The sequence below is a fragment of the Boleophthalmus pectinirostris genome, unplaced genomic scaffold (genome assembly GCF_026225935.1).
Source record: "Boleophthalmus pectinirostris isolate CB_2022bp ecotype Guang Dong unplaced genomic scaffold, ASM2622593v1 HiC_scaffold_17, whole genome shotgun sequence".
In the NCBI taxonomy this organism is placed as follows: Eukaryota; Metazoa; Chordata; class Actinopteri; order Gobiiformes; family Gobiidae; genus Boleophthalmus; species Boleophthalmus pectinirostris.
Window position 1 is genome coordinate 419005 of NW_026571115.1, and position 11496 is coordinate 430500.

Consider the following 11496-nt stretch of genomic DNA (forward strand, 5'->3'; position numbering starts at 1 on the left):
AGTTCTGGTTTAGACCTGGTTCAGTCCTGGTTCAATCCTGGTTTAGACCTGGTTCAATTCTGGTTCAGTCCTGGTTTAGTCTTGGTTTATTCCTGGTTTAGACCTGGTTTCAGTCCTGGTTCAGTCCTGGTTTAGACCTGGTTCATTCTGGTTCAGTCCTGGTTTAGCCTTGGTTTATTCCTGGTTTAGACCTGGTTCAGTCCTGGTTCAGTTCTGGTTTAGTCCTGGTTTAGTCCTGGTTTAGACCTGGTTTAGACCTGGTTCAGTCCTGGTTTAGACCTGGTTCAGTTCTGGTTTAGTCCTGGTTTAAACCTGGTTTAGTCCTGGTTTGGACCTGGTTCAGTTCTGGTTTTAGTCCTGGTTTAGACCTGGTTTAGACCTGGTTTAGTCCTGGTTCAGTCCATATACGGCGCAAAAGTTCAGCATCTTAACAGTTCTTTTGGTGAGAGTAAATTAAAAGTGCTGCAATAGTCGTGTAATGTTTTACATTTTTAATACAGTAATACTGTAATGTAACAAATGACTTTGAAATGACAGTAACAAGTCATAAATAACACATTACAGTTTTAAAGTCACTTGTCCAACAGTGTATCTTGTAAAGTTGTTGTAAACTAGAAGTCAGTTTGAAAAATAAATGCAGCCTTTCATTTACAGATCTCATCTAAATATAAAATGAACTGAACTTTGAACTAGTTCAAAATTAAAATTGTGAACTATGAACGTGAACTATTCACTTTGAACAAGTGTGAACTGAACTTTGAACTAGTTCATGAAAAGTGTGAACTTGCACAACACTGATGCTTTCCCTGCCAGCATCTTACACCCTGCAGTTATGTGCTGGACTGTCTCAGGAGCCTCTTTGCACAGTCTCCACCGTGGGTCTTGTCTGGTGTGGTAGATCTGGGTGTGGTATATATATATATATATATATATATATATATATATATATATATATATATATATATATATATATATATATATATATATATATATATATATATATATATATATATATATATACATACACATACACACACACACACACACACATACATATATATACATATATATATATATATATATATATATATGTATATTTTTCTGATTATAAACAAGTTAATTTGCCACTATTACTTATGTATATCTTTTATTCATTTGCATTCTCTCATAATCATAGAGCGCTCCTAACTAAGAAAATTCACTGCTTTCATTGGCTAATCTTTGTGTCAATCAAATCGTTCTCGTCTCTGATTGGCTGCCGTCCGCAAAACTCGGAAATGTCATTTTTTTGCTGCATTTTTGGACTTGAGCAGAAAGTTGAGAAGAGGTTGAGCGAGGACTGTTTTTCCCAGGGAAGAATCGAAACGGAATGACCATCAGAAACCACTAAAACAGGTAATTAATCAGGACCATTCACCACGTACATTTGATACATTAAACACGCTTTTTCGAGTCACGTTTTGCGATCTGTAGCTAAAGTTGTGAACGACTTTTTCCATTGTTTTTGAGTAGCTACTTGCATAGTTTTCTGCCACTACCCCACCATAGACGATCAACCAACCATTCTCGTTATTCCTACATTATTATGACATTGTTAAAGTTTAATTTCACTGATTATATTTAAAAGGCGTGACATTTTTCCCTGTTGTAGCAGCACTTCCGTTTTGTTTACAGATAACAGTGCAAAGTAGCGTCAAAATGTTTGGTAACTAACTTCTTTGGCTTTAAATTCAGTATAATCTTATTTTACTCATAGTTTAACCTTGTGTATTAATTACGGATTGGTATAAAGTTAAGTCATTGTTTAATTTTCTGTCTTAGGCTTATAAATGCTGTATTCATTTTTTATAAATTATTAGTATGCCTGTATTTGTTTAGGTGGGCCTCACTTTGATTTAGTTTTGATCAAGTTTAAAGTGAGTAGTAGTAGTAGTAGTAGTAGTAGTAGTAGTAGTAGTAGTAGTAGTAGTAGTAGTAGTAGTAACTACATTTAGTCTATAATAAGTATATATATATAGTAAAAAAATATGTTTTTGCATAGAATTTACCAGCATTTACCTTCAAAATTTGGGGAAGTAGGAGATTATCACAACATTGCTAATATTATATATATTTTTTTTAAATGTCTTGAAAAAATGCAAATATCAGTAGTTTATCATTACAAAATGCTGCAAAAAGAGCTGGTCAGAAAATGAAAATGAAACAAACAAGAAAAACATATGTTATAAACTTCCATAGTCATATTTCTCCAGTATTTGGTAATTTAGTGATTTCACATTTGATACTTAAACCTTAATTTAATACCATTTTTAATTCTTAAAAATATTGTTAATGAGATTTTTGGTCAGTATCCCCCACCAATAATAAAAAGCAGAATTAGAAACTGGATAGAACTTTTAGTGACATTTCTTTAAATTTGACAAGTTTTTAGTATTGCTTACATTTAGACAAGGTTTATTATTAAATGATTTTTAAATGTAGTTTAAGGTCGTATATTAGGCTATTTTCTGATCTATGTTATAATGTTGTTCCCTCATCAAAATCATACCTGGATTTGTGTTTTATTTCATTCACACATGTTTAACACACTTAGTCCACTGTGTTTTTAAACTCCATACACCGTCTCTAGAATCATTTGGATGACCTCAGACCTGGAATTGCTAATCGCTACTGAACTAAAGGTAAAAGGTAGCTGATAACTTGAAAACTACCACTACATGACATCACAAGGTGGAACGAAGTACTTTGAGCTTTGGAGATGTAGACAGACTAATAAATCAGGATTAGTCATGTGAATGAAAAAAAAAAACACAACTCTGGATATGTTTCTGAGGAGGTTACAACTTTATAACATGGCTTAAATCTCACAAGAGTCAGTTTTGTGTAGTATAGGATCTTTAAATTGAGTTAGAATTTGCTGGGACTAAACCCTGATGAAAACTAGCCTAACCTGATTTCCCATCTCTTATGTTTATGCATTCTCTCATCTGCATGCATTTGGATGCATTTCTTCTTCACATAACCGTTTTATTGTATCTATGATGAGTCCACACTTGTGCATGATATTTCACATGTGTTTGAGAGTTCGAATGTGGGAGGAGCTGTCTGACAGAACATGCCTCATAAATGTGTGTGGGCAAGTATTTATTACAATGTGAGGATTACAAAAATACACACACCAGGTCCCTATGACGTAAATCCTTTTTATTATATTACGCCAACATTGTGTAACTTCCGGTCCGATATATATTTTTCTCCATGGAGATGTTATTGTTTTGTCTGGAATGTTTCACAGTGTTGCATTAAACCTTTCTATCTTCATGAAGACCAAACCAGACCGAGTTATAAGTCAGATCTGTGGAGAGGCGACCCCGCTCACAGTCAGAATGCGTTTTTCACTTTTGTAATTAAATAAATGTAAAGTAGACCTGTTTTAATGTCATACTGTGGAACATTCCAGGCAGAGCAATGAACATATCCATGGAAACAAGCATGTGATGGACGATCCACCAGAAGTTACACAATGCACCTTAATTATACTGCTTTACTGCATTCTGTAACCTTTCAGATAGAGGGTCCACCACCTGCTCCATGGAGATGGTATTACTTTGTCTGAAATGTTTCACAGTGTGGCATTAAACTTATCCATCTACAATTCATTCAATTATGGGTGTTTTTATTGCTTAAAGAACGTGCACACCCACAATCAACGGGCCGTCCTCTACAAGATCTGACCGGTACCTTGGTCTGGCGGCGTCTCCTGCTTGTTCCATGGAGAAAGTGAAGTTTAATACCATACTGTGAAACATTCCAATCAAAGAAATTACATCGTCATGGAGACAAAACTATAGACAGACCATCTACCAGAAAAAGTTACATAGTGCACCTTTTAATGTTCAGATTTCAGATTAAAATAAATTATCCGTTAAACTAGTTACTATGATTAAAGGTCTGGTTTGGATGCAGTTAATTATAAAGCATTTTAATGTTCGATAATCAGTAAGTGCGTGTTAGCATGCTAGTTGTTGTTAGCATTACTGTGACTGCAAAACTCCGCTCTGGTCTTTGGAAGTTTTGATAGATAGATTTGGACTTGGACAGGCTTTTTTGAGGGAAATTCTAAGATCTGCAGCAGCAATAGAAACAAACATGGCAACATACTAGTAGAAAAGAAATAAAAAGTTGTGTTCATCGGTTAATAGGGATGTGTTGTTTTGAAAGGTGCTCATAAACTCATCATGATTAATATTTAGGAATCTTCAAAATGTGTAAAGTGAGTGATGAAGAACTTTGGACCATTCTAAACGTTTAAAATTGATTTGTTTTTCATGTTTTTTAAGACAATAAAAATCAAGTACAGCGGCTTTAAGGTTAGGGTTTAGGTTTAGGTTAGGCAAGTAGTGACTATAGTTAAAGTTTGGCTCAGTCTCACAACAAATGAATGCAAGTCAGTGTAATGTCCCAAAGTAGTATTGAAACCAGACATCTGTGTTTGTGTATGTGTGTATGTGCATGTGTGTGAGGGGCAAGTGTGTGTGCGTGTGTTGTGTGTGTGTGTGTGTGGGCGAGTGCAGACAGGCCCTGGGCTGGTGTCAGTGTCTCAGAGCAGTAGTATCAGTGTCTTTAAATACCTTTCATATCTGCACCATGTGTCAAAGCACAGGAGGGTTTTAAGGATTTATATCCGTAGACTTTACTTGACAAGACAAATGGGGGCGAAGAGTGGGGAGAGACATTCAGTTAGAAAAATGAAAGCCAGCACAGAGCCTGTAAGGTATTTTTTATATTGCTTTTGTTTTGTAGCAATTATGGTCTGTAACTCCATTGTAGGGCTAAAAAAAAGAAGATTATATTGTGTGAATCAACATATTTTGGAGTTGGAGTGCTTAGAATTGTTGTCTCTTAATGTGAACATCTCTGGTTTGATTTTTGGATTTGGACCTTTCTTAATAGAGTTTGCAGGTTCTCCCAAAATATTCCAATTTACTTACCAATCTTCTGACCAAGATCTTTGTCATTGGTGCCATGAGGTAGTGCCTGTTTTTCTGCTTTAAAGGCATTTGACCTTGGTTGGACTGTGATACATATTATTCAAATTGCCTTCACTGAACAACAGAAGGCAATGTTTTCAGTAAGTGCTGGTTCAAGCTTTTCACACAAAGTAGTCCCACCAAAGAAAGGATTTGGTTTTCTGAGTACCATCAGATCTAAACCAAGTCTACAACAGGAGTAGACTTTAGGTCTAGACTTTATATAAAAGGACATGACTAACCCCCAGCGTTCACCCCGTTTCAAATAGGAAGTGAGAATAGGCGCCCCTCCAGCTCCATCGACCCTGGCTTCAATTGACTTTTTATTGAAATAATGTCATCTAATTTTTATTTAGCTATTTTGTCTATAAATCAATTCCTATTCTTAATATGTAACTCGGCTCCAATTTACCCCCCACACTCCCTTTGTAGGGACTATTTGTCAAATAAAAGTAACAAACAAAAGTGGTGAGCAAACTCAGAACTAAACATAACTCAAATAATCACTTTTGGGCCCCATGGATATGTGGTTTACGCAGTACAAATCAATGTCCATGACCAGAGCTGAATTTCCAAGATTTATTTTCCAGTTTTTTGGCAAGCAACAAGGAATACATGTTGAAGGCCTACTCCTGCTGCCTCTCCTCTTGACTGGTAAAAAAAACCATAGGCCCACCCAGGTGCACTCTGGTCTACGTGTACCACCCTCCTTTATCCCCTAGGTGACCCAAATTAAACCAAAAACAAAAAGGTGCTAATGTAAATAATACAAACTTAGACTAAGAAATTAGCAAGAATAATATTAAAATATATATTATGCAAATTAACAAAACTAAAATAGTAAACTAATTAACAAACAAAAAATAATAAACTAGTTTTAGAATCAACAAAATAAGCAAATAGCTCCTACACCAGGGGTCTCAGACTCGCGGCCCGGGGGCCAACTGCGGCCCTCGGAAGGATTTTTTGCGGCCCGCCACTTAATTCCAAAGAATAATATCAGTGCGGCCCGCGGTAGATGTACGCACAATCCCACCCCCCTACCGCGGGCCGCACTGACAGATGAAGCTGCAATCGGTGCCCATGCAGATTCACAACAGATTATTAACGCAGTTTACATCCCAAAACTCAACTTACAGCAGTTGTGAAGCAACGAGTCTAAGTGGATCTGTTAATACAAGTACACGTGCACATAAGGCATCACCGAAGAACCAAAACAAACCACACATGGTGGTACATGTGTGCGCACTTCACTTTACGCTCCCACAACCACAGTATCAGAGCGCAGAGGAGGCGCTGACAGAATTCCCCTGTTCATAAGTATGGGAACTTTATTGGAGGGGTTAATAAGAAATAAAAAACATTGACAGTCTGTTTACCTGCTCAATACTCAGTGCGTAACTTGCTGGCAACCCGATGACCAAGCTCCACATATGTGTCGCCGAAAAGAACCGCGGCTGGTTCTGAGGTGGTGCAAAGCATCCGGACAGAAGCGTGAGTCCAGTTTAGTTGGTGTCCGTCCTCCACGCATTTGGTTCTTCTGGGGGAAAGCGCTTTTCACTCCCCGCTCTACGTCATCTGAGCCTGGACAGAACCGGAGCTGCTCCTGCTGGTTCGGGACTCGGGTTTCGATCTAGTCCGACTGTATTTCTCACACTAGGCTAAAAGCAGGACATTTTTTAAAGGTGAATCAATTGAATGGGCGATTGCCTATTGCCATAAAATTATTTGGTTAATTAAAGCCGAAAATAACAAATGCTGGTTCCTACATGATCACGGGGAACACCGGGACCTCTGTGCAGGTCCTGATCAGAAATACACACCCCCATTTTTGACTTGCTCTGATCTTCGTGTGTTACATTCTTTTTATTGGCCATTGTTGGTAAAATAATTCGAAAATGAATCGTGGCTGCGTCTGGCCAACAATCTGTTACTTTACTGCGCTGGAGTCGTACAGCGCGTCATTACAGGCAAAGGAGACGCGTTTCTCCCATGATGCATTTCGAATAGTTCGTTTGGACCTGCTGTCTATGGTTTGGACTCGGGTTGGCGTTCACACCAGAGGTGCGGATTCAAGCGAAACAAGACCACCTCTTTTTTGAGGTCTCGGTCTGCTTGAGTTGGTCTGGGTCAGAGTCAGATTGATGCTTTCACACCAACGCAAACGAACCGAACTAACCACTTCTGGTTCGAATGGACCGTTTGGTGCGCACCAAAAACTGTTGGTGTGAAAGCACCTAATACAGGTCAAGGCTCACTGATGAGCATCTTCAATCTATCCTGAGGATCTCATATGCTTCCTCCTGCAAGCCAAATATCTCTCAGCTGTGCAAGATGAAGCGTAGCCAGGTTTCAACCAGCAAGGAGTAGGCAAAAGAAGAAGAGTAGACGTATTAGTTTAAACTTACGATCTGAATGCATTTTCATATTCTGAACTGTTATTAAAGATTAAGAAAGTGTGTTGCATGTTGTTCTTTCTCTCTCTTTTATTCCCGTGCAACCGCTATTTATCGAATACTCAATGCGGCCCAGCCTCACTCAGACTTTCTCTAATGTGGCCCCCAGGTAATTTGAGTTTGAGACCCCTGTCCTACACCCTTAGTACACTTCTTTAAACAGTCTGTGAGTCTAATGTTGAACTAAACCAGGTCTAAAAGTGGACTACATCAAAAACTACTGTAGTTCTAAACTAGAAATGACCTAAAGAAGGACAAAGCATTGGATGAAAATTATGAAAATAAATTAGGCAAATCCACAAACTGCAGAGTCACCTGAAGAAGCTTCCATACAACGAGCGATACATGTTAGAGATCGACCTGTTCCATTTTTTCCATGGCCGATAAGCTATAAGATATATTTTGGCCGATACATAGGGCTAATTTTGCCCATTTCACCCATATGGTCTAATTTTTATTTAGTGCAAATTAGGGCTGAACGATTTTAAGAAAAAACTGAATTGCGAATTTTCTGGCAGATATCGTGATTTCACTTTCATCCACGATTTTTTTTTTCAAATCAGATTTCAGTGCACACGAACATTTGCAAACATCACAAAAACTTACATCATACCAAAGTCCTGCACTGATGATTTGATGGTGGAATGTAAATGCAAAAAATTTTGGCTTTGTCTCTCCCAAAATTGTGTCATCTGAGATTGCAATTTTCGGTCCAAAACGACAGATCTTTCAGCCTTAGTGCAAACTCATTCATAATCTTGTTTTATTACAAACTAGATAAGAGAGCAGTGTAGTAACATTTTTTACAGTACCCTCTCTGGAGTAAAGTGTTCAAATAAACCTTTATGCGTTTTCATTTTATACATATGGAGGCAGCTGGTTGACCAAACAAAATATTGGCTTCAGCTGGAGATTTAAGGCCAATAACTGTAATGCTAAAAAGTGCAAATCTCAGCCAACCAATACTGTATATCATTCTATCTATGGTACTTGTTCTACAGTTTGAGAAACACTGCTCTAATTTTTAAAAAGCCTACTGAAAGTCATTTACATAGCTTTTTAGATTCACACTCCCATCTCCTAGTTTAGAGGACTAGACGGAACAGACAGAAGCATATTTTTATCTACTGCTAATAATAATCCCCCTTCTGTGACAATAACTGAAGCGCCATTCAAACCTCATTGTGAAACTCTATTGAGAAACACAATGCATTAATGTAGATGTATTCTGCTCCCTCCTCTCTCCTCCTCTCTCTCTTTACCATCGACACAAACCTGTTTTTCACATCCAGCTAATCTGAGTTTGAGGTCTCCATTACCGCTAACATCTCCTTTATAACCAATGAGAGAAGCTTTAATGGTGGATGTTTTGTTTGTGAATGAGAAGAATAGGCAGCAGTGACGTATGTAGGCCAAACACACAATGTACAATGCAGAGAATACAGAGGCTCAATTAGACATGGTTTCAATGGACAGCAGAAGGCGAAGGGGCTGTGATAGAGGATCTGTATTATGTACAAAGCGTAGCCGTATGGTCACTGACAGGTGAAGAGAATAGCTGTGATTAGAACTTCATTGCGCACCTGTCTGTGGGTGGGATTTTTTTGTGATTTAGTGCGGTAAGAAGTGGTGGGTAGTGCAGTAACAGCTACATGTACTTGAGAAGGTTTTTCAAGAAATCATACTTCTTTGAGTAGCTTAATCCTACTCCTAAAGGTGTATTGTGTAACTTTTCTGGTGGAAGGTTCACCATCTGCTTGTCTCTGCTGTATGGTGATATTACTGCTTTGCCTGGGATGTTCCACAGTATGGCATTAAACAAATATACCGTATTTTTTGGACTAGAAGTCGCTCTGGAGTATAAGCCACATCAGCCAAAAAATGTGTAATGAAGAAGAAAAACACATATATAAGTTGCACCGTACTATAAGTCACACTTTTTGGGGGAAATTTATTTTATAAAATTAGAGACCAGGAACCGACATTTCCTCCTGAAAGGCAAGTTATAGTAATAACAATAGAACAGAGAACAACAGGCTGAATAGGCATTAATATGTTAACGTAACATATGAACAGCATAAACAACGTAACATATGAACAGCATAAACAACGTAACATATGAATAGCATAAACAACATAACATAAGTTTACCAAACCCTCAATCTCACTCCAACTCACTAAATCCATTGAATTCTTCATCCTCCGTGTCACTTCTAACCAACTCCGCGACCTCCGGAGGTAAATGGAATGCCGCTTCATCTTTTGTGTAGCTGTCGTCAGACTTTGCATCGGTTCCAGTTAGAATTATTCCGGCCTTTCTGTCCTGGCAGGATGTTTTCGCTTGTCACTGAAGTCCAGACTTTGTCAGTCCATCCAATGACTTCCAAGAAAGTTGCATGGCGCACCCTACCGGTTCCCGTGAAGCTGTTCTCCATCCTCTTTCTGCCAATCCCTCACAAGTTTCTCGTTCACTCCAAACTTTCTTTCCGCTGGTCGATTACTGTTTTTGGTGTCTTATTTCGCTACTTGCAGCAGGACAGCGGCTTTTTCTGCAGGAGACATGCGCAGTAGAGCCAAGTGACAGTAGTACAGGAGTAATAGGAGTAGCAGATACTGACACACAAGCCTAGGGCGCCCTTTCGCGGCTGTCAGTTTGAAAATTTATATAAATCACACCGCAGTATAAGTCGCAGGACCGCCCAAACGATGAAAAAAGTGCGACTTATAGTCCGAAAAATACAGTATCTTGTACTATTTATTCAATTACAGGTTTTGTTTTTATTTCTCAAAACTACAGTAAAAACATGCATTATTACTGTGAGCGGGCCCACTTCTGCACAGATCTGACCTGTAACTTGGCCTAATGATGTGGTCTGCTTGTCTTCACGGAGATAGATCAATTAAATGCCATACTGTGGAACATTCCAGAAATAAAGCAGGTAATAGACCCTCTACTAGAAAGTTACACAGTGCTGCTTTAATAAGTAATATACTGACATAATATCATATGTAATAGGTTTTATGTAATATGTTCTCATAATTCCTCAGTATTCTTCTCAATCTAAAGAAGTCTTGTGTTTTGACATTTGTTTATATGGTCAGCGATGTTTTAGTTGGCTGAAATTTGTATTAGTCAAATATACGGGACAACAGCAGAAGGAAAATGCATGGAGTGAGCAAGCTGAACATTTGGGAGTGAATCATTTAAATGTAATTTTAGTTAAATATATGTTTATTCATTTCATTAGAGATATTAAGTGTCCATTTAGCTATTTACACGAGTGTAAGCACATCCATATGTCACACATTATATACATATACATACACACACACACACACATATATATATATATATATATATATATATATATATATATATATATATATATATATATATATATATATATATACATACACACCTACACATACATATATATATATACATACATACATACTCTATATTCATTTACCTTATGTTCATAACAATACTCCTTATTTGTTTATATACGTGTGTGGAAGCACGCATGCACGTACCCACCCACATACACACATGCATGCGCCCGCACACGCACACATATACACATGCACATACATATACACATTTAAATCCATGCACCTATATACATATAGGCACATATCCATACATATACATATATTTCATAAAATTTTCTTTTTAACACTTCATATTATAAAGGCAGAGCCTAATATTATATCTATTTATATTCTCCTTGTGTGTGTATATATACATACATACATACATACATACATACATACACATACATACACACACATATATATATACTCATATATGTATACATATACACACATACATGTATACATATACACATACATACACACACATACATATTCATATATACACACATACATACACACACATTTATATATATATATATTAGGGATGGGCATTCGATGAAATTTTCTTAATCGATCGTCGGAAGAATTAACGATCGATTATCGATTAATCATTAAGATAGATAGATAGATTTATT

At 37.4% G+C, this 11496-nt stretch overlaps 1 protein-coding gene across 1 annotated transcript in view; it reads left to right on the forward strand.

Annotated features, from left to right (window-relative positions):
* Nucleotides 1–1263: 1263 nt before the first annotated feature.
* The window catches only part of crlf3 (cytokine receptor-like factor 3), a 41135-nt gene continuing 30902 nt past the window's right edge, over nucleotides 1264–11496 (forward strand). Inside the window, exon 1 of the mRNA XM_020925748.2 lies at nucleotides 1264–1395. The gene's annotated coding sequence lies outside the window, so the exon portion shown is untranslated. The remainder of the gene's footprint in view (nucleotides 1396–11496) is intronic.